Raw genomic sequence first — 25,537 nt, forward strand, 5'->3', positions numbered from 1 at the left:
TCAAGAGTCATAACATAGTTAGGTAGGGGTTAAATCCTGCGAATGACAAGTGTGTGTGTTTGTCTGAGGGGGGTTATTGTGTGTGAGGGAAATGTCCCTTTTGGCAACTAGGAGAACAGACTACAGGATGCACATTCCCCTTTCTAAACACTGATGATGTCAGCACCCTATAAGTACAGCAAGAGAAAGGAAACCTCCCAGTAATGCAAATAACACACTCTGCTAATGTGTCCGTCTCAAGTGTCATAACATAGTCAGATAGGGGTTTGAATCCTGCAAATGGCAAGTGTGTGCTTTTAGCTGAGGGGGTTTAGTGTGTGTGAGGACAATGTCCCTTTTGGCAACTAGGTGAACAGACAACAGGATGCACACTTCCCTTTCTAAACACTGATGATGTCAGCACCCTATAAGTACAGCAAGAGAAGAAAAGCCTCCCAGTAATGCGAATAGCGTGCTACGCTAATGTGTCAGTCTCAAGTGCCATAACATGGTTAGGTAGGGGTTTGAATCCTGCAAGGGTGTGTGTTTGTCTGAGGGGGGGGTAGTGTGTTTGAGGGAAATGTCCCTTTTGGCAACTAGGAGAACAGACTAAAGAATGCACATTTCCCTTTCTAAACACTGATGATGTCAGCGCCCTATAAGTGCAGCATGAGAAAAACATTTTCTCAGTAATGCGAATAGCACACTCTGCTAATGTGTCCGTCTGAAGTGCCATAACATAGTAAGATAGGGGTTTGAATCCTGCAATTGGAAAGTGTGTGTTTTTGGCTGAGGGGGGTTAGTGTGTGTGAGGACAATGTCCCTTTTGGCAACTAGGTGAACAGACTACAGGATGCACATTCCCCTTTCTAAACACTGTTCAGCTGAAGGCCATGGCTCTGGCACAAGTTGTGTGTTTCTATGATGCCCCTTTGGAAGATGCTTGTGTCAGCTGGAGAGTCGATTATGGTAGCCAGTTTGCAGTCATCTGCATATTTGGTCAGCCACAGTCCGTCCGTGTTGGCCTGTACCTCCAATAAATATATACCAAACAAGAGAGGTCCCAGGACTGAGCCTTGTGGGACACAACTCGTAACTGGTTTGGAGTCTGGCATGGCTCCAGTAATTCTAACCATGGGGGTTCTGTCCTTGAGCCACTGTGCAATCCATATAGTGACATAGGGGCTTATATTTAGGCTGGTAAGCTTCTCTAGAATGCCCAAGTGGGGTATTGTTGTGAAGGCTTTTGCAAGGTCCAGGTAGGCTGTGTGAACCACCTTCCCCTCGTCAATGGCCTTGGTGACTGTTTCAAAGAAATCAACCAGGTTAAACCTGGTAGTGCTGGTGTGCTCTCAGTAGCCCTGAACCAGGCATCTGTTACTGCACAGATATCGATGTTCTCCATGCCAACGAGTGTTTTGGGTGCATGCATCTGGAGGTTTAGACTTCTAGCGTTGGGTAGCATTACTCTTAGTTTCTTATCCCTTGTGATACCTATGAAGGTGGGTTTGTCATTTGAGCCTTGCCTAACATAGGCACTATGGGGGTAGCAAGAGCCTTTGCCAATATCTGAAAGCCCAGGGTTGACAGGTGCAGCCCGTCCCTAGCGAAGCAGGTAGTTCAACAGAAGATGAATATGTGAAGGTGTAGTGCCTGTGATTAGTTAGCAGTAGCATATATGACTGCTCACGTGGACACATGCCAGGTAAGTCATATGCACTGTGTCACAGGCAATGTACTTGTGAACAGGACAAACAGTGACATCCTGTCAAATGGGACATGGCCATACATATAGTAAGCTATGCAGATGGCACTAGGAGTCCACAGAAGCTCTATAACTATGCATTGCAGGTGTGATCAGTATTCCAGGGTAATTGCAAGCAAACATGCATGCAAACAAAGCTACAGTAAACAGGGCTGCATGTAGTCCATTGTACAACAAACAAGCTGTACCAGTTCCAGTAGGTAACACTGCAAACATGCAGGCACTATGCACATGTACATGGAAATACACGGGTCAGATGGCTAGGGTCCAGTCTCAGTGCACACAAGTGTACAGACCATGTACTGTCAGGATGTACAATAACTGGATGGAAACCCATTTGCTCATACCTGCAGTAATACACATGTCAAATAACAGACACTGAGCCTTCACTCAGTGGTTCCATACTTAGTAGGATGTATGCTACCTGGCCTGCCACCACAGTATCCCTGACATATATGGGGACTCTCCCTCCTGTGACAGTTAGTTATGTGTGTTGGGCCTGTCTAGCATGGTATGAGATGTGAGCATGCAGTGCTAGGGTGCTCCTGTATGTCCTGTACCAGTCGTGTAGTACTGCACACATATCAACATCCTCAAACATCTGCATTGCAGAGTCCAGTGTGGGCAACATGCCACTTGCAATTTACATGCCCATCATTGTGTATTACTACATTCATTACCTTATCCCCTGTGCTACCTATGTATGTAGCCTTCTGTTGACATCATTACCACCAGTATGCCAACATGTGCAGATGATACACTATGGTACTTACCATGGGTGTAGACAACAGGACATGACAATCACACACTTACTGCATCAGGCATGCTGTGATATACCCTCAATTAATTCAGCACACAGTACTGTTAACAACATGATACTATTACTACACATCTATGTGGTCACCCTGTGCATCAGCAACATGTTAACCTGTACCTGCACAGTTGTTACAGATTGCAGGAGGTGGCACAGTTTCATCATATGCACAGGGTGTGAACTTGGTATGCCTGAGTCAGCCACCGATACCACCAATTGACATGTATGTGTATGTGTGTTGGTGAGGGACAGCAGTAGAAGGTGGGGCAATGTTGATGCAGTGTGTGCGTGTATGCGGTAGCCCTAGGTGTTGTCAATTCGCATGTGTGTATGGATGCACACAGTTCCACCTCATGGCTGCCATATACTGGTGTTTGTGGACAGCCACAGACTGTACCTGCCAGGTCATACAGATCAGTGTCTCTGGCCACGGACACGGTACCTGTGCCTTGCAGGGTTGCTATGGACCGTATCCAGTACCAACCCAGACTGGGTACAGTCATCAGAAGCAGGTGTTCGTTGACTGGACACAGATCCCTGTCAGGCCTGGCCAGAGCCATGTGCACCTGGTCTCCTGGGGCAGTCTGATGACAGCACAGACCCAGCATTGCTGCGGCTGCTGCTGGCACTACGGGGGCGGACGCGGCCCTGCTGTCGTCCGCGACGACTGCCAGCTGCTGCTGTTGCTGGCATACGGCCACGTCGATGCCTCAACCGCCCACCATCACCCTGGCTCATGGACATGTAGTTGTGGAACCGGTCTAATATGTCCCCACAATGTCTGTCTATGACATCGGTGAAATCACGGATGGCAGCTGCAATGTCACGCATACTGTCAGTCATGGTTGTGCGACATGCTGTCAGCTCCCTCAGACCCTGTCTGGTGTACCCTTCCATACATGACTGTGCCTGCATGACAGCCCGAAACATAGCTGAGGTTGTAAGACCTCTGTGGGCACATCTGACAGGGGCAGTATGCCCACGGATGCTCCCACGAGAACCCCTGGACATCTGTCTGTGTGGTACCATCTCTGGGCCATGCCCATGGCTGCTGTGTGGGGAGGCATGTGCCACAGATACCACATGACCCTGGTCAATGCCCACTGTATGCTGTCCATCACCTAGGGGCATTGATGACAAAGGGTGTATTGGCAGGATAACTGTGCGCATTGATGGGGTCAACAGCTGTGTACTGTCAATCGGCTGACCAATGGCGGACCCTGGCATACTTTCCTGTGCCATTACACAGATGTCATCATTATCAGTACCCACGGCACCTGATTCAGGTTCTCTGCTACATGACACCAGAGCAGCAACAGAACCTGTGGGAGGGAAACACATTACCAGTGATGCACACATGCACACATGCACAGGTGCACACATGCACACATGCACACATGCACACATGTACACGTGCACACGTGCACACATGCACACTTGCACACACGCACACGTGCACACATGCACACGTGCACAGGTGCACACATGCACACATGCACACATGCACGCATGCACAGGTGCACACATGCAAACATGCTCAGTTGCACACATGCACACATGCAGACATGCACACATGCACAGATGCACACATGCACACATGCACACATGCACAAGTGCACACATGCACACATGCACACAGTTTCACACAATTGTAAAGTACTCAGTATGCGTGATATCAACACACAGACACATACACACCTACATGCATACAAAGAGCACTACTAAGTGAGCCAAATAGTACTATTACTATCAACACTATTACAGGAATTGTTAATACACACTCACCAGCATGGATAGGCTGCATTGCTGTTATACCAGAGGGTCCTGCAGACGTGAAGAAACTAATGTCAGTGGGCACAACTGTGCCATTGTTACTGAGTATGATACAGGTCAGTAGTAAAACAGTCGCCTTTCACAGGTCAGCTGCTAATATTGAGGATATCACACTTGCACAATAAATACTATGGTGACAGCTACAAACCAAGGACACACCTCACACATGCATTAACTACCAGTGTACACAACATTCAACTATACATATGGCATATTACCTGCACGTTCACTGTCTTGCTGCTGCGTGGCTCCAGCCTCCATCATAATGCATGTCTGCTGCTGTTGTTGTTGCTGGCAGACTGGAGCCACTACACTCATGTGTAGTCCCTCCAGTCTGGTGAGTGGGGGATGTGTAGCCACCCCACCACCTGTGGCGACCTGTTGCCTGTGGATATCCAACGCACGCTGAAGGACATGTCTGATTAAATCACTGCAGTGATGTCGTACCTGCTCATATGTCCTATTATGCGTGCCAATGTCATTTACCCGACGGACAAGGTCTTGCCACAGTGCAGCCCTCTCCTGCTGATTCTGGCTGGTGCGGGAAAAGAATATTGCATAATCCCGCACCAGGCTCTGGTGTATCTCCTCATCCTCAACTGTGGAGTAGGTGGGATTCCGTGGGTGGGCCATGTACCTGAGAAAGAAAATAACCTGGTATCAGCAATATATGTCAGCAGAATTTGGCACACATACTACACATGCTACTCGACTGTTATGATACAACATATCTCACATATGTAGCATCTGTCTGTCTATTGGTGGATACACATGCAGATGGCCAGGTATCAGTGCTCAGCCAGCAACTGTGCAACAGTACCTGGCACACTCCATACGACATACTACCAAACCCCAGCAGTCAGAACACTGATTCAGGTCCAGAGCACCTCGTCACGCTGGGGGTTTGTATCTAAGTACTGTATGGCCTACATCATCAACTACTGTGAGCTGACCACACACTGATTGCCCTGGATATACATATCCCACCTCCACCACCAGCACAAACGACTATAGTGCATAACATTACAGATACAAACTTTACACTTTGTAACAGTGACATGGTATCCTTTCAGCCCACTGGGCCAGTGGCAGATACAACCCACAAAGCTGACCCCTACACAATTGCTTTCTACAGACATCCCCGAGAATGCATGGATCATGCAATCCCATATATGACCAAGACACTCTCCACAAAGGGACAGCATCCTGTCTGGTGGACCCCAGCCATAGACAGATTGTATTACAGAAGATGGAAGCTACTGCAAGACAGAGCATAATTCCATAAAGGGAGGACATGTCTGAGCAGCACTAGTAAGGATCTATTTTCCATCATACAAAATCCATGGGCAACTTTGAGAGGGAAATCAAGAGGGACACTACAGATAACCAGAAGGCCTTCTTCAGTTATGTTAGCAACCTGGTCAGGATCCATCCTCTATGCCCATAGTTAGTACACAACAACAAATATTTCACTGACACCACAGATATCGACAACATTGTGGCAGACAGGTTCAGTGCAGGTGTCACCCGCCCTCTCCCCAAAATAAGACATAGTTATCCCAGCTGACTGTAACCTCCCTGTCATCACAGATGTCCAGGTGAGAGCCACCCTCAGGACAGCAGAATACACAACATGAATGGGACCTGATGGTATCCCCAGTTGCATGCTACATAAACTCTGACAGGAGCTAAACACACATATAGAAGTGCTATGTAACACTAGCCCGACTACAGGATATGTACCTGTACACTGGCACAGCAGCAGTGGTTCCACTCCACGAAGGAGGCACCTCAACATACCAATACAATACAACACAATACATTACATTACAATACAATACTATACAATATGCTATTGCCCCTGGGACTACAGCAGCGTACTGTTCTGCTACCCTGACCATTGTGACACATGTGGTGTGATGGTACCTGCTGCTGTCACACAGTTACACAGGGTGACTCATATGGCATATTACCAATCTGACTAACATTCAGCAGGGGTATGTGTGACATGTACTCATGGGGAGTCTTGCTTCTTAACACTGTGTGGTTTATTGCAGGGTATGTCTTTTCTGTGGGTAGGAACTCTTACCTCCACATGTGCACTCTATTGCAGTGGCACGGATGACACATAGCAGACATTTAGTTTGTGGATGGTGTGAGGTGTTATTATGGTTGTTGGACATCTGTCATGGGTGTGACTTACATATGTAAATCCGGGAGTGGTAACCTCTATGTGGGTAGCATATATGTACTCTGTGGTGTTGTCAGTCACTGTGAGTTTGAGTGCATTGTGACAGTGTTGTACATGTCACTGTGTCCTTCTCCATATCTGTAGCTGTCAGGTCCATACCATGGCATCCATTATGTGGTGTGGAGGGGTACACCGACCTACATGTCCATAGCTGACACACCATGTCCGCTGACACATACCATGTGCAGGTATTCCAGGGATAGTGTGCCACTGTGAATATCATTGGGGCCACTATTGTACACATTTATGACCCTGTTCACCCCTGACACATGTAGTGGTGGGCAGCCAATCACATATCTGGTGGTTACTGGTGTAGGTGATCTGGAATGTGGTATGGTACTCTGGTTTTGACACTGGTGTTCACTCCATGCCTTTGTCACCAGGCACCTGTTGCAATACATCTGTACACATGTGCCTCACTCAGAATTTATATACATCTCTCTCTCTCTCTCTATATATATATATATATATATATATATATATTTATATATATATATATATATATATATATATATATATATGTGTGTGTATATAGATATATATCTATATATATATATATATATATATATCTATATATATATCTCTATATATATATATATATATATATATATATATATATATATATATATATATATATATCTATGTCCGTATACATATACACATATATATATTGATGTACATATATTGCTATAGATGTGGAGGGGGGCACAGAGGGGTGTGAGTGACAGAGGGGTGGGACAGGCTGTGTTGCAGGTCGTCATATACAGTCATACCTGTAGATAGTCAGATCAGTCTGTCTATGCATATGTATCTACATATATCTATATCTGTATGTGTGCATTACATAGATATGTTTGTACAATATTCTATCTACATCTGTCTATGTATTCCTACATCTCTCTCTCTATGTATGTATACATATATGCATATCATATATATATATATATATATATATATATATATATATATATATATATATATATATATATATATATATATATATATATATATATATATATATACACATACATATGTTGACATACATAAGTATCCATATGTTAGACAGGTATATCAACATATTTGTCTACCATACTTTATACACACACTAACATACTGCTAAACATACATAACTGTGAAACCTACTTTGTACATGGCACTACAACCTACAATCAACCAACATTGATATGTGCACATAGATGCTCTCACAATCAAATGTATGTACAGCCTTCACTGATAGTTGCTGTATGTCCCCTGCCATTTACACATCTTCATATACATATGGATACAGACCAATGAAACATATGGAGGGTTCACAGTATGTAGACCTTTATAGTATTACTTTACATTACCTGTGTTTGTCACAGCTGCTTGTGTTGCTGTCTGGTTCTCTGTCCTGCTGCTTCACTTCCCAGTTGTCAGCTTTCAGGTAGCTGTTGCTGAACAATTTGTTTGTGTCTCCTTAATTGCAGTTTTCTCTGTCTCTGTCTCTATCTCTGTCTCTCTCTCTCTCTCTCTCTCTCTCTCTCTGTCTGTCTCTCACATCCTTCTCAGGGTGCAATTAAAGTATTGCATGTGTGGACTGGGAGTACAGCATACTTTTGTAGGTATCTGCATATGCCCATGTGATGGCTTCTGCACCAATTGTTAGCCAGCATTTGCTAATTGCATGCAGCCAGTTGTGTACTGATTGCAGTTCTCACTGTGATTTCAGAACAGTGCTATAAAAAGGTATTTGAGATAGGCGTAGCCCTTTCAGATTTTAAGGGCAGGGACCATGCTGTTATGCTGTGGACAATGTTCTGTGAGTGTAAAGGTTGGTATCTCTCTCATATTTCCAGGTGTGTTGTAGGTTAACATTCCTCCATTCATTTCTCCAGTTTCCTGTACTAACTGTGTATGTACACTGACACCTACAACTACTACTACTGTTAATGTGTGTGTGTGTGCTTTCCTTTCACTTTTGCTTGCACTTTGTTGCTAAGGCTTCAATAGTTGCCCTTTACAGTCACTACTTGTATGTCTGCTAGGTGTCTTGACTGTAGTGTGCTGCTGTAGCTTTCCTATTTTCCATGTACATTCACATCTTGGAATGCTTGCTATATTTGCTAGGGTGTTACAGCATGCAGTGTGGTCTGGCCATGGTGTGGGCCTTGACATCTATTAGGGTATTTGAGTATGCTGCTGAGCAGTCCCCAGAGACTTTCAGGTTCATCTGTTATGTGCCTCATGGAATGGTACATATCAGTGGGGTACACCCATTAAAATGTCTGGTATGCTGCAGTTGTGACTGTGGGTTAGCATGAGCATATGTATTACTACACTTTTTCTGCCATGCAAGTGATGAATACTTTCAGGACTCCATAGTTACCATTGCATGTGTTACACCTTTCTGCCTACTGTTTGTACATTTCACATGGGGTCTGTGGGGCATCCCTGTAAGTCATTCACTGTTGCTATGTCTAGGCTCTTAACTATTCAAATATGGTGGTGTCAGACCCATCATGTGTACAGATATTTGCAGGTTGTTCACATTTCTCCCTCATATTTTGGTCAATATCTCATGCACACCTTTTTCTGGCAAGTCACTCTGGGCTCAAGTCAGAATATGGTGACAAACATTTAAGTTTCAGACTGCATACCCTTCCAAACATCCCACAAAGTGCAAACCCTGTTACTCTCTGAACTGTCTGTGTTTGTTGTAACATTATTTGTAATGTGTCCCTGGTTTTGGGCCTTTGCTCCACATATTTTATTACTTGGTCCAGATGTGGTCCTGTAAGAGGTTGTGGGGTATGGGCAGTGCTTATCCTGCTGTGAGTATGTGTGTGGCTTGCAAGGTGCTATAGTGACATTATTACCTACTAGCTTCCAACTAGCATGGCTGTTTCTGTTCACACACTACTATTATGGAAATCCACTAGTTTTGATAGTAATTCTAAATGGCATGCTTTGTGTACTACACATCTATATTCCCTTTACATTCATTCTTACTATTACATGATATATTTATTTTAGCACAATATTCTTGTATAAGAGTCATGGCTTAGTGGTAAGTCATGCAGACTACTGTTTCTAAGGTCCTGGGTTCGGGACTCACAGTGGGATTTTATTTTTCTTTTGAACTGAGTACAGGACCTGCCAATCAAAGTGACTAAGGCACTTTTAAGCAGTTGTAACTGGGTTAGCGCTGGTTTGCACGGAGCTCACGCATGCGCACTGGCGTTTAGCTCCGCGCACACAAGCGCACACCCGCTTACAACTGCTTAAACGTCTTACTCTTAAGCACACCCGCACTATTTTCTTTGAAAGAAAAGAAAATGGGAAGACAGGAAAGTGGTGAAAAAGGGGTCACAAAGAGGGTAAGACAGTAGGGAAACAAGCTTGGGATGTGCAGGAGGGATGTAGGTAAGGCCCATAGCTGCCCATTTCTTCATCAGCAACAGCTGTGAATATGTATGTAATTTGGTGTGACATTTGAAACCTTCCACCCCTGAGAGAGGTGTCAGGACAAAAATAATACTTGTTGTGCAGTCAATTGTAATTGATAGGTTCCATGTCCAGTAGACATGTGTGCGGAATGGGCAGCTATGTATAGGGCGTAATTTTTTTGTGGGTACAGAGTGCCCTTTTTTTTTTTTTTTCAGGTGAGAGTGGTATGTCAGGTGAAGGAAGTCGGTACAGCTGGGGAGGTAGGTTGGGTAGGTAAACAGAGAAGACAAACAAGATGCATACAGGGGCGGTGTATGACACGTGTGGGGGGGGTTACGCAATTGATGGGGATGGAGGTTTGGATATCCAGAGCCCATGAGCCCACAGATGGCAACAGTGGAACTGATATCCCCACCCATAGGCAGTTGCCACTGTTCCTTCACTGCCCAGGACAGGGCTGTGCTGGGGGCTGTGTAGGCAGGGCAACAGGCATGCCCATTAGTGGTGCCACCCGTGCCTTGAGCTGGCGTAGGGGCTCGAGAACAGAGTCCCGAATCTCCCTACGCACCACAGTCCAGACGCTACGGAGGGTGAGTGGTGGTTCTCCTCCGGCCACACTTGCAGAGGGGGGGGGTGAGCCCCATCCCCTGCAGCGCTTCCACCCACAGGTGGCACAGGGCCACCGGAGGAGGGTCTGGACTCGGCACTAGTGCCAGGTGCACTTGCCAGCTGAGGTGGGAGAGGTGGGTCTGCTGGAACCTGCCTTCCCTGTCGTACTATGTTTTGCATTATGTCATGACAGTTTGGGTTAGTGGCATATAATACCATTCACAATTAGTTGTAACAGCATGCATTAGTATTCCCATTAACCAAACACCCAGATATTCACACCATTGAAAAGCGTGCATAACACATGCATAATTTGAACAGAAATACACAGTCCAACAACATGCAGGGTTAATTGATGGCAACAGGCCATCAGTTGTGGATGTATGAACAGGGCAGATGCATCACCAGACATGCAAATATATATGACCCAACAGGGCAAACGTCCAGGGGTGTTAATTATGATTGCACATACCATTTTCATGTGGAATGGGTTATATGTGGTTATAGGGTGGGGTGAAGAAAGTAATATTAACACCTTCGAATAACAATACATATGCTGTACATTTCTAATAGCTACAGTTATATACACACTACTGTTCTAACTACAGTTTCCTATATGATAACTATTTCAACTTGGTGATAGGACTGTTACTGCAACATCAATATACATTTTATGGTTCTTCATACACATTCATATCTAGCTTTGTTCAGCTACATCATCCTGCTACATTTGCTTTATATAGCTGTAGACAAGTGTGTATGTTTGGTATATCAGACAAACATCCTATCTGCATATTGCAGACTGAGAGCAACATATCCAGATTTTGGGATACACATTCCAGATGCAGCAACACTTTGAACAGATTTTGCTGTTTGGTTTTGAATCTCACATGCATTTCATTCTGTCTTGACTGCAGTATACTTTATTCAGGGGTTATTACTGCTGTATTGCTGGATTCGTGACACTTTCTCATACTCTCTCATTTGCTTTCATTTTACTATTCAGGATGGTACTTCTAGGCTTTATTGACATGCTTTACCAGTAGTTATTACAATCCTTTCCAGCAGTCTCACTTCTGTCATGTTTCAGTATTTCCACAGGGATATATTTCACACATGTGATTTCATCATCTTCTGCAGCTATACTTTTCAGCCTGCTGCAGGTTGTGTACTATTTTCTTACAGGCAGGGCATTTTTATTTCAGAATATATGTTGGACAGTTTCATGTTTAGGTTAAACTTACAGGCTGAAACACACTTTTGTAATCAAGCAATACTTGCATACACTTTCACACTGTTACTTGCAGATTTTATTCCTTACTGACTACACTGCACCCTTTTGCTGACTGTCATACTTTTATATTTCTTTACAGTTACTGGTAGTGGATTACTGACCTTCCTGGTGGTGCAACCGCACCAGCCTATCGCCATAGGCTCTGCGGTTTGCAGAACGGGCACCTGCAGCTGTAATATAAATGAAGTAATATTGGAATACACATCTCCATAATATCAGCTAGTTTAATTTCTTACATACATAATTAAATGTTACTTAGTAGTGGGGCGTTGGGTGTTTGCCGGGCCTAATGGATCCAAAGGTTCAGTTGGTCCTGCTTGCGTCTCTACAGGTCCGCATGGTGGTGATGGACCTGTTCACCAGTCCTTGGAATCCCTGTGGCACTGGTGAGATCATGAGCCAACCGGTCCCACGCCTCAGCCCTGTATGCTCCCCAGAGGACCTGGCCCTGCATGAGTTGGGCCTCATGATTATGGACTAGGAGCCAGACCATGTACCTGGACTCCTCAACACCCCACCTCTGTGCTCGAAAGCGACTACCCTCTCCTACTCCTGTCATTCTGCCTGCAGGTCAGTTCTACAATCGTTTATGCTGTGTATTCCCACCTATGGGGCTTATATAGTCCGTTTTTCCCGCACATATCTGTGATTGGCCATTTTGGAATTGTATCAACTTCAGTAAACCTGCATTGTCATTCTCTAGTTTGTATTCATTCCTATATATTAGCTATTATTGCATTGATAGGTACTGCTGTCATGGCTTAGTGGTTCTGTACCTTGACTATGGTGTATAGTATCCTGGGTTCAAACCTGGCCACCGCTTTTTATTTTTCATGACTGTCTAGACATGCTGAGGGGTGTGTCTGTGTAAAGACAGTTTTGATACGGCTTGCTCAACGTTGCCCATCGGTTAGCTTGTTTGCGCGGTGCGCAGCTCCGCGCAAACGGGGTACGCTGGTTTAAACCTCATTTGGCTATCGGCACGCATATTCCGCTCAGCTCAGTTAGGGGCACATAGATTTAGCATGTTAAACCACTGCTGAGCTACGGGCACTCATTTTGCGCCAGTTAAACCACTGGTCATCCACGGGCACATGCACTCACTCTGTTAAACTGTAGCTCAGCTATGAGCACATCTGGCATTTTTTCTTCTTTTGTTACCTCACATGTTTTCAATATAAATGGGCTATTTCATTACATTTTACATATATTGGGGTTTTATGTGTACATATTTGTCAGGGACTTGGTTCCTGCTTATTTTGAAAAAAAAAAAAATGGTGTTGTGGGAGCTCAAACCATGAATGCCTGCTCTTCAGCCAACATCTCTACTGCTACGCTATTGCTTCCTGGCTTATTTTGCATATTGAGTTCCTATATGCTTTCCCACTGACTGCTAACTGTAGCTGTGCTACGGGCACTCCTGCACAAACGAGCGCATTCACGGTTAAGCATCTTTTACAAATTAAAAAAAAATATATAACATGTTTATTTATATATATTTTATGTTCATAGTCTGTGGGGGCATGTGTTGTGTTGTGTTTATTCACATTTCCGGGGACTCTGTTGTGGGTGTTTACTTTGGGCACTTTTACACTTCTGGGGGCGTGTCCGCTTGCAGGGCTCAGCCTACGGACACACCCCCTACTGTCTTACATGGACCGTGTTAGACTTAGGTGTGATTCAGCATGCTCTCATGAATATGCAAAACATGCTGACATCACTCCGTTTAACTCTTACACGGAGGCTTCGTGAATCCTGGGGATTGTATCTATGGAGCTTTTCTTCCCAGGACTCCATTGAAAATGGGCTCATTCGGCCCAATGGATTATCCTGGCAAACAAACTTCAAATAAATAAATAAATAAATACATATATGATGTTAATTGGTTACATTTGAGTCTGAACTCTGATGAATGGTACATTGTTGAATTAGTTAATTAATTACTTAAATTATTATAAGTAAAATCAATGAAAAATGAACAAGATAAGCATTCATTGAGTTCAAGTAGGGGAATAGAAACTTCTATGTTTGTATTATATGTTGCTTTGTTTGGCTTATATATAATGTAAATAATAACCCATCTTGTCTGTGAAGAATTATTGGACTCTGAAAATTCTGAATGAATCATTACTGTTTCTCAATTGTTTAAGAATCCCTCCTTTTTTTAAAATAAAAACAGATGACAAGTGATGTACCATATCAGCTGATACTTTGAGAGATGTAGTTGTAAGAGTTATTTTTTTGGGACAGCTATCTTGGAAGCAGTTTTTTGTTTATTCGTTCTAGCATCAGTCCAATGATTTGTTTCTTTTATTCTTTTAAGAGTAGGGACCATCCATTCTATTTCATCTGGCATAGACACTATGTTGTTGTTTTTGATGAATATAGTAGCTTCTTCTGAGTCATTAAAGGTTCTCATCTCATTGGCAAAAAGTATTTTTATTTTGGCTGGAAAGGCCATCTGTGCTTTAATGTAGTTTTCTTTCAACAGTTTTATTATTGGCCAAACTTTTTTCGTTTGTTCTAGTATTCTGGAAGAATAATAATTGTCAAACCTTATCAGGCTTTGTATTTTAAGGGTGATTTTCTCCAAGCAGATTTTAATATTAGTTCCTTGTCCAGAAATGAAAGAAATTTTATAACTATGTATCAAGGTGGAGTATTTGTTGAGTTAAAAGCAGGTTAACACAGTGCTCTATGCGCCCTTTCAATTCCAAATGAAAGCCCCTGTTTCAAATCTAAAAATTCAGGAATCCAGGTTGTTAAGAATGAAATAATCCCCCGCATTCACTAATCTGCCATGCAGGACTAAGCTAGTCCTGCACATAAGTGGCAATTTAAGAGGAGGACAGCAGCGTGCCATGCATAATAATGAAGGTGCGCCACTGAAGCTCCAAATCCTACACTGAGCGTGGACGAGTGCAGGGGACATGTCCGAGAGCAAAGGTCTCAGAATAAGCATGCCCCTGCAAAGTAGAAGAGAGGAAAGTGTAAATAAATGAGTGAAACCACTCATAGGTGTCCACATATCTCCACCAACAGTCCACATGTGTTCAACAGCAACAATACATTGAAATAAAAGGAAGAAACCCTTGTATTTATTGTTTTAAAACCCAGAGTATAGCTAACTGTACTTACGTGGATTTGCCCATCGCTTAGCTAGGGTTAATGCAGCTGAAAAGGCTGAAGAGGATAACAAGGAATATATATTCAAATGAAGTAGCACAGCAATAGTGGAGTGGTTAGAGCAGGCATTACCAGTTTGAGTCCCACTGCAGCACATATTTTCAATGTGAAAACTGTATAGGAACATATATTTCCATCTTTATGCCATATAACCTACATAACAACATTTAAATGTGAATTGGAGTATTGCATGAAATGCACATGTGAAGTGTCAGTGTCATAATGAATAAGTCACTAGTAAGCAGATTTAAGCACAAATAAGCAGTAGTAAGCATGTCTAAGTGAGTTTGCATGGGGGTAAGCACTGCCTACACAGACTAAGCAAATTAGAAGCTAACTGAGTGTAAGAAGCTGTGTCCGGGGTTAGTAATGCTTACCATCATGCAAACCCATGCAATCCCACTTACAACCACTTTAAAGTGCCTTAATCACTCTGGATCCAACCACCCATGTCCTGCACAGCAACAAAATAAACTGTCTCTGAAAGGCTCAAACCCAGACCCTGTACACTATAGTCACAGTAGTTAACCACTAAGCCATCATAGCAATTGATAAGCGAGATTAAGGCCATACATATATCTATATCTATATCTATGTGTGTGTGTGTGTGTGTGTGTGTGTGTGTGTGTGTGTGTGTGTGTGTGTGTGTGTGTGTGTGTGTGTGTGTGTGTGTGTGTGTGTGTGTGTGTGTGTGTGTGTGTGTGTGTGTGTGTGCGCGCGTAGATATACAGATATATAGCTATGATAAGAAACAGCGCACAAGAATGACATATGTTCACAGGCTATGCCACTGGAAGTGAAGGGGTCCAAGCAAGAATCATGCAACACGTAGCATGACCTCCCCCCCTTGCCAGGCAGAGGAAACATACACACAAACCCACAGACAATGTAAATAGTCCACTGCTCCCCAGACCACAGGCAGGATACAACCAGGGGGGTACAAAGTGGACCCATGAAATCTAATCTTGGAACACAGACAGGAGCATCCCTTGCGGGACACCCCAGAAATTGACATATTATGGGAGGAAGCCGGTGCAATGGCCTTTCTGATCAGGGTGTGTACATACCCGGAATACAAGGGTGGGAAAGCCTGTTGACCCATGGGTCGAAACAACGTGTGACATGGGTCCCGTGAAGAAGAGAGTGGGCACTGTGTAGTGGTGTGTTCAGACCCGACATGCACCCAGAGTAAGGATGGGGGCTGTAGAGGAGATGCGAGTGGGGGAACTATGGGTAGCTAGCTATGGGGCTAGGTGTGCAGGTGTTGGCTGAAGTGGGTCTATATGGACAGACCCAGGGATGTAAACAAAAGTGTTCATTGAGTAGAGGCATCACCCAAAGAGCAGCCACACCCACTACAAGTCCCATTGCAGCAAAGTCTAATCTACATGGCAAAGAACGGAATAACCAGATGTAGATGTATATATGTAGAGGTATGTGTATGTATATCTACCCATAGCTACATGAAGATATAGCTCTCCCTCTCTGTACTGCAAATGTATACAAACAGAGACAGAATACATATACATACTCACATATATATATATATAGATATACATATGGAGACACCCATACACCCATATGTCATTAGATATATATAGACAGTAATATTTAAATATATACATGTATGCATACATATGCAGATATATATGTATATAGTAATGTAGATATATATATATATATATATATATGTGTGTGTGTGTGTGTGTGTGTGTGTGTAAATATACACATGTATATAGCAAGGATATGATACAGCAGTTATGAATTACATATGTTCACAGGCCGTGCAAATGGGGGTGAGGGGTCCAATCAACAGACGTGTAACACGTAGCATCAACCCCCCCCCCCCCAGCTAGACCAGTGAAAAATACAGACACACAATATAAGTAAACACTCCACTGCTTCCCAGACTACATACAGGATACTACCAGTTTGGGAGAACCGCCAAGTCTAACCTTGAAACAAAGACATATATGTCCCTTGTGGGACACCCAAAAAGTCAAACATATTTGGGTTTCCTGCCATTACCCCGATGTTGAACGGCAGGCCATGCATGTTCCCAGTTTACAAGGTAAAGGAAGCCTGATGATCCATGGGGCGGACAACATACATGATGGGTCCTGAGAAGTGGGGAATGGATACAGTGTACAAGTGTGGCCAGACCCGAGTTGCACCCAGAGTAAGGAAGAGTGCCGAAGACGATGTGCAGATTTGGAACTATGGGTATGAAATAATGGACCTAGCTGAGCAGGTGTTGGCTGGAGTGGGCCTATGTGGACCGCCCCAGGGATGTAAGCAATAGTATGCATTGGGCAGGGCCGCCACCCAACAGACATCCACTCCTGTTACGAGTCCCACTGCAGCACTGTCTATTGCACATGGCAAAGAACTGAATAACCAGATGTAGATATACAACTGTAGAGGGGTGTGTGTGTATATAGACCCATACCTACATGGAGTGAAACCTCCCCCTCTCTGTAGTACAAATGTGTACATACATAGACAGAATATAATTAAACACCCACATATAGATATATACATATGCAGACACCCATACGTCCATATGTTGTTAGACATATATATATATATATATATATATATATATATATATATATATATATATATATATATATATATATATATATATATATATATATATATATATATATATATATATATATATATATATATATATATATATATATATATATATATATATATATATATATATATATATATATATATATATATATATATATATATATATATATATATATATATATATATATATATATATATATAGATATATGATACACCAGTTAAGGATTACATATGTTCACAGGCCATCCATTGGGGGTGGGGTCCAATCAATAAACGTGTAACACATAGCATCAACCCCCCCACCTGGACAGGTAAAGCATACAAACACAGGATACAAGTAAACACACCACTGCATCCCAGACCACAGGCAGGATACTACCAGTGAGAGAGACCTGCCACATCTTATCTTTAAACAGAGACATCAGTGTCCCTTGAGGGACACCCCAAAAATTAATGATAATTGGCTCCAGTCCCTGTATTGATTTATCCAACCAGGCTGTACATGTACATAGACCAGTTGGTTGTGCAAGCCGGATGACCCCTGGGTCGAGACAAAGTATGACATGGGTCCTGACATGTGAAGAGTGGGCAGCATGTATTTGTGTGGTTAAACCCCACCTGCACCCACAATAGGGATGAGTGCTGCAGAGGAGAGTCATGTGGGGGAACTATGGGTATGCAATTATGGGCCTAGGCATGCAGGTGTTGGCTGGCACAGTTGTATTTGGACCGCCCCGGGGATGTCAGTAATATTGCGAATTGAGCAGAGCTTACGCCCATACTTCTCAACCTCTAAGAACTAAACCACTGGACAGAACCTAAACTATTGGGGGGACAAATAGGGATAGAAAGCACATATTCCACTTATTAGAAAGCTGATAGAATAATAGGTTATGCATTAGCATGACTCGTCTGAAGGATGTGAAGCCTTAAACCCAATTACTTCTCTATATTTAATGGCATCAGTTCCCAGGTATTTGCCAGAAAGGTGCAGATTGTAAGAGGAACACACCAATATTATGAAGCAAACTCTGGACATGCCACAGATTCTGTACAGTCGACAGGCATGCTTACTCTTAATGGGTAGCAATTCCCGATATGGGTTCCACTGCAACAAAGTCCAGTGTATATGCCAAAGTATGGTATAACCATATGTGTTGTTGCATTACCCTCTACACAACACCTATGAACACATGATTGCAACACCCTACTGTAGGCATGTAAGCCGAAGTAATAGGCATCTCAAGGTATTATTGAAGTCCTCACCCCCACTCAGGGGTGTGAGGGCCTAATGCAAACACCAAATGCAGTGCGTATGCACAGCTGTTGTCAGAGACAACATGACCAGCTGTGGACTTTCCCTGCAGCCATCCTGCACATTCCTGGATAATCCCCCTACCAACACCCCCCTTTGTGCCCCATGCACACCATGTACCTATCAGCCCCTGTTCCATTCCTATTAATTTCTACACGTACACGTAGGTGACACCGTCTTCCCCCACTATATTGCCAGTATCTGGAACTCCAACCCACATGTAGTATCACAGCCGTCCCACACGACACATGTAACTAACACATGAAGGAACACCACAAGCACACCGGGAGCTGCACAGACTCACCACCTTGAGATACCCCCCCCCCATCTCACACTCATCACATATGTTATAGTGGGGGAAGACGGTGTCACCTACGTGTACGTGTAGAAATTATGTGAAGTGTCATACTGATACTAATTGGATGGGGAACAATAAACTAAGCATGATTAATGGGGGAAATAGCTATGTTATGTCTGTTACCCTCTATGAATGTGATCACCCCAGTATTAATTGGGATACGTAGCTGGGGTCAATGTGGAGCTCTACACTCCAGCCCACCGCTGACAATGGACAAGCATACAGTCCGAGTGTCCCGGTTGTTAGATGTGAAAAAAACGCACAATGTTGCACGTGTGTATGCTGGAGCAAGCGGGTGTAAGCCTGTTTGGCCAACGGTATGCGAGTACCACACTGGTGAAGCAATGTAGAGGCTAACTAAGGGTAAGACGCCGCAACCAGAGATCAGTAAAGAGAACAGTAATGCTGTGCTTCACACAAACAAGTGCATACCCACCTACAAATGTTCTACAGTGCCTTAGTCGCTCTGTAGCCAAAAGCTGTTGTTGTGGCCATTAACAAAATAATTTGCACTGCCAGGTTGCAAACCCTCGACCCAGCACACTATACTAGACATGAGTTCCACTAAGCCATGGAGGATACACATTCAGCTGCTGTGATCACAAACACATCATCCAGCAAAGGCATCCACCAGTATGGGAAATGTATATAAGTGTGTAGATTAATACCAGAACACGTGTCCATTGCTCAACCACAGTATTATGAGCATTCTATGTGCAGCACAGAGCAGTGCCTGTCCAATCATACTGTGAGAACAATAGACCTGCATAATAACAAAGGGAATAATGATATACCGTGCATGCCATGCGGGCGTGTGAGCATGCTTCACCCACAGTATGTCACACCTGGGGCATTGGTACCGTGGAACTAGGAGATGAGGCTGACCAGGTGAGTGAGCAAACTGCTGTTACATAATACCCTGGTAGTATGCTACCAGTGGGAGAAACACTGTAGACCAGCTTGGTCTACTCGTGACACAACAGCAGGTCCATCCCTGGCGGGATGAACCAACAGTTGTGGGTCACATTGATGTCACCACCAGTATCAAGGAGGATCAGGGGAAGGCTGGTACATACATGGACTAAACAGATGAAGAGCCTGCAGACACTTGGATGGGGACAGTATACTGGAGGTGTACTGAGATGTGCAGAGAGGAAAATGTGTGGAGGTGTAGTATGGCAGGGCTAGCATGTGGGGAATGGATGGATGCTCTGTACGTGGAGCACAGGGGCCGGGGGAAGGGAACATGGGTATGCCATTATGGTAGACATATGCAAACGAAGCAAAAAAGCAATAGTGTAGTGGCCAGAGCATCCGTCGAGTGCACACACATTCCTGGGTCGAGTCCCACTGCAGCACATCCTATTTTCCATGTGATATCCGTATGTTAACTCTGTTGTGCTGTATAACCTACTATGTAACATTTTATTTCCACAGGAGTACTGCCTTAAATGCACATGTGAAGTGTCATACTGACTAAGGCACTAGTAAGCATGTGTATGTGCATAGCAGTAGTACGCATGGATAAGTAGTTGTAAGTGTGTGTGCATACATTGGCGTGGGATAAGCATTGCCTACATAGATTGAGCTAAGTAGATGCTAGTTGAGTGTAAGGTAATGCAACCCAAGCTTAGCATTGCTTAGCTCTGTGCATACATGCTCACACCCGCATACGACTGCTCAAATGTCCCTAACTCACTCTGTATCCGACAGCTGGTGTTCTACCCTGAAACACAATAAACAGCCTGTTGAAGGGCCACACCCGGAATGCTGCACATCATACACTACATGATTTATCATTAAACCATGACAGATGTACATAACCACTCATTCCACATACATATCACCCAGCACAATCAGTCAACAGCACAGGAATGTAGTAATAACACACCACACACCCTCTTAATGCATGAATCACAGATATAGTGCACCATAATGTGGGTACATATAGGGATATCTGTCATATCCTGCTCTAATACACTTCAAACGTTGCAGGTTATACAATTATATGTGGTAGAATGCATATATTGCTGGAGTTGATCATCAATGTCAATTGCCAAGAGTATGAGGTACAAGCCACACATATCGGCCGAACATGCATGGACATATGGACAGCTATACATCTGTTAATGTAGAGAGATAGACATCTATAGGTATATATATAAATATATATATATATATATATATATGTGTGTATGTATGACTCACAAATAACCATATAACATCAATCGTACAGAGATAGATTAATATGTTCAGTGTATGTATCTATATATATATATATATATATATATATATGGATACTTATAAATAGCTAGAGCTATATCAATGTCCAGTTCTATCTCTCTATATATGGTGGTGTAACATATGCACTTATTCAGATCTTCTTCTTCTTCTTCTTTAACCATATAGGCACATCAATCGCAGAGATAGATTAATATGTTCAGTGTATGTATACAGAAGGCACACTCACATGCACACCTAGGGCCAATTTAGAGTCCAATCCACCTGCAGCATGTCTTTGGGATGTGGGAGGATATATACCGGAGGAAACCCACAGGGAGGACATGCAGACTCCGCACAGAAGGCACCCGATCGATGTCCGGAGAACCTCTTGCTGTGAGGCGGCAATGCTAACCACTGCACCACCGTGGCCGCCCATATGCACTTATTCAGAAAACATAAAAAATATCCATATATATATATATATATATATATATATATATATATATATATATATACACAGATAGACACGTGTATATGATTTCCACATGGGAGTGGACTCCTGGTCCACTCTGTACTACATAACAGATCATGAGCACAGCTAATGGGGTTGGGGTCACACATGAGGGACACCTGGTAATTACTGCAATGTAACCCCCCAGCCCTAACGGATATGCTGTGCAATCCAATATCCAGCACATGCAGTACTTGACAGCAGGACCCACCACAACACAGCTACAATGCTCCAACAGTTATTTATGTCACCTGTGTATGTCAGGCCAATATCTGTAACATGTCATGCAGATACACCATTGTATTGTAGGGAATGTACTATGTTGAAGGGCTACACATTACAATGGTACAGATATGCACACACATCCATACACTGACAATCATGTGCAGGTATATCTATATATATATATATATATATATATATATATATATATATATATATATACATATATATATACACACACATATATATATAAGATATATGGGATATATGGGTACATACACATATACACAGACAAAGTGTATTAGTAGCTATACATGTGTAGCAGTAGTGTGGACGTACTGGGTGCAATGTATATCCCCAACCACAAGCCCTGTAACCGGTACCTGTGACATGTGTGGTATGGCAACCATCCCCACAAAGGGGATACTTACATTGCACATATACCCACTCACAATTCACACAACACACAGGTATGTAAACACAGACAACCTTTATTTGTGTGCCATACAATAATGTATGCCATTACTGACAGCACATGGATGTTGATGTATATAACCAGTGATGAATGCAAGGCCCAAACAAAACAGTCAATGCAGACAGTGCAGATGTATATTATACTATGGTGTCCAGGTTAAGCCCTTCAATTCATACAACAGTTAACAATGGATTTGCCTGCATGATACGTAATAGTCAACAATATCAGATGTAGTTCAGCAGCCTTCAATTACACCCTGTAGTCATGGCCTAGGGGGACTTTCATTACTTGTGGTAATGTCAATGTATCTGTCACATGTATGGTCTCTGGCCAACAATTGTTGTGGGTGTCCATGCTATGACTTGGATGATAGTAGAAATTCTAGTAGTGGTTAATGATAGGCCATTATCTAACAACCCATACCCGTATCACAGCAGGACAAAGGCTGCCATATATGTGGAGGACAAAGGCTGCCATATATGTGGAGGACAAAGGAAGGAACACAGGGCCATAGCAGGAATATTGCAGTAACACACCCTGGAACATGCTGGTGTTACCGGATGTGTTGCAACATACCCTTATGAAAGAATATGACATCAGGTACACAAATGGATATAGCCATGTACTGCTAGAATGCAACACACACATTGCCAGTGTAATATCTGACACAGGACTTGTGTGGTGAACAGACAACACATGATAGGCACACCTCTGTCCAGCTATAGGATCGGCCCACAGTAGTGACCTATGCAGACAGACTGTAGTCCAAGGTAAACTAGTATGTACACACACACACACACACATCCTGTGACACCAGTACTATGAAAGCATTACACCAATCTACTCACAGCCTGTCTGTATGTCCTGATCCTCCTACATATATGTGGCTGCTCTGAGTGTGTAGGGTCTCCTGTAAGAGGTATTGCTACCTGCTGTCTGTAACATTGATGCCCACCCACAGGAAGAATGTCCATCACACATGGAATGTACAGGAATATGCCCGCATGATGTAGGGATTCATAGTGGGTGTACTCATATATATATATATATATATATATATATATATATATATATATATATATATATATATATATATATATATATGGATACATACATGTCCATATCGTCCCACCATATGTCCTGCACATGGAGTGTAGCCCTACCACAGCCCCTATAGTCCCAATGAAGTAGTGCAGGGGGATGTCTGGTATGTACAGCTGGTATATTAATAGGCATTTGCTATTGTCATTGGGATTGTTATCACAGACACGGTGTGTGTGGAAGGTGACATCTGCTCAAAAAATGTGTGCCATTGGCTACTGATATACATCTTAAGGTTATCATGGTACAGTACCTGCATATATACCAGGCTCAACAGCCATGTCACAACACAGGGTAGGATACACCTGTGCGACAGTGCATAAGCACAACCAATGTGAACACAGCCACAGCCACATATGGCACGCTAGCATAATAGTACAGTATATGGACTACCTGTTCTACACCATCCTCATATGTGCCACTCACATAATGACCCTACATATACTGAGCTGCTACACCGTCCAGTCTGATGGCTGTCTATGGTATGGGACATGTGTGTGTATGGCCCTACACCCTTGTAAGGTAATACGGTACCATACAGTGGAGCAGCATGTAACAACAGATAGAAGGGGAGCTAGAACTATGACATCTACCACAGTTTGTACACAGGCCATAGTACATATTAACAATACACACAATGCCGACATTCACCATCACTACACATACCTCAGTACTGTACAAACATCCACAGGATTTCCAGGTTATGGCATTAAGTATAACCCCTACTGTACATGACATGTGTAGCACTCTGATATATCACTGGCGTGTTATCAGATATGTTGACATTATTTATGGTGTACAGCACATATGCACCACTTCATGCACGACATATGTACAAAGGTTGACAGAGATGTGGCTGACAGCACATACACAGGACCAGTATAGACATGTTGCTGTGATACCCTCATTAATCTACCATTGTAACGGGGTTTGTTGCAACATATGTCCAATGAGTGATATGTAGTCAGTAACTGTCATGGCCTTCACCAACAGACTGTAATCCTCACAGTACCTTCTGCATTCCACGAATAGATGCATCGTGGATAACACTTGACACCAAAGGCACAATACTGCCCAGTCTGCAGATGAGTCTGCAGATGGGGATTCTTGATATACATGGAACTTACATGGCAGGTATTGCAACATGTATGGCAGGCATATCCAAACAAACACTGTTAATCCAACATTACTCCATATGCAGTATAGCAGCACTTACAGTTTATAGTCAGGTCAGGCACATCCCCCTCCTGTTTGTTGCCCTCTTCCCACAGTGTATGTTGTTAGAGGTAAATCCCCAACCCATCTGAAATGCTGTTTGCCAAATGACACTTCTAGCTCCTGCCCACAGTGGCAGACAAGGGCCAACACCATCAGGATGTTCCCAGGTAGTGGAGTGCGTTTCCATGCAATTGGTATGGGAATGTTACCACACCTGTTCCACATGCAATCAGCTAGGGAAGGCCTGCAATTCGTGTAGAGGCCATCAGCTGATTATGAGCATCATGTCAAATACACATGCTGCTGCCTAAGCAATGCAGGTGTGGGCCTCCACATCCGCCAGAGATGGAGTG

The sequence above is a fragment of the Protopterus annectens genome, chromosome 1.part0 (genome assembly GCF_019279795.1).
Source record: "Protopterus annectens isolate FY-2018-M chromosome 1.part0, PAN1.0, whole genome shotgun sequence".
Lineage (NCBI taxonomy): Eukaryota > Metazoa > Chordata > Ceratodontiformes > Protopteridae > Protopterus > Protopterus annectens.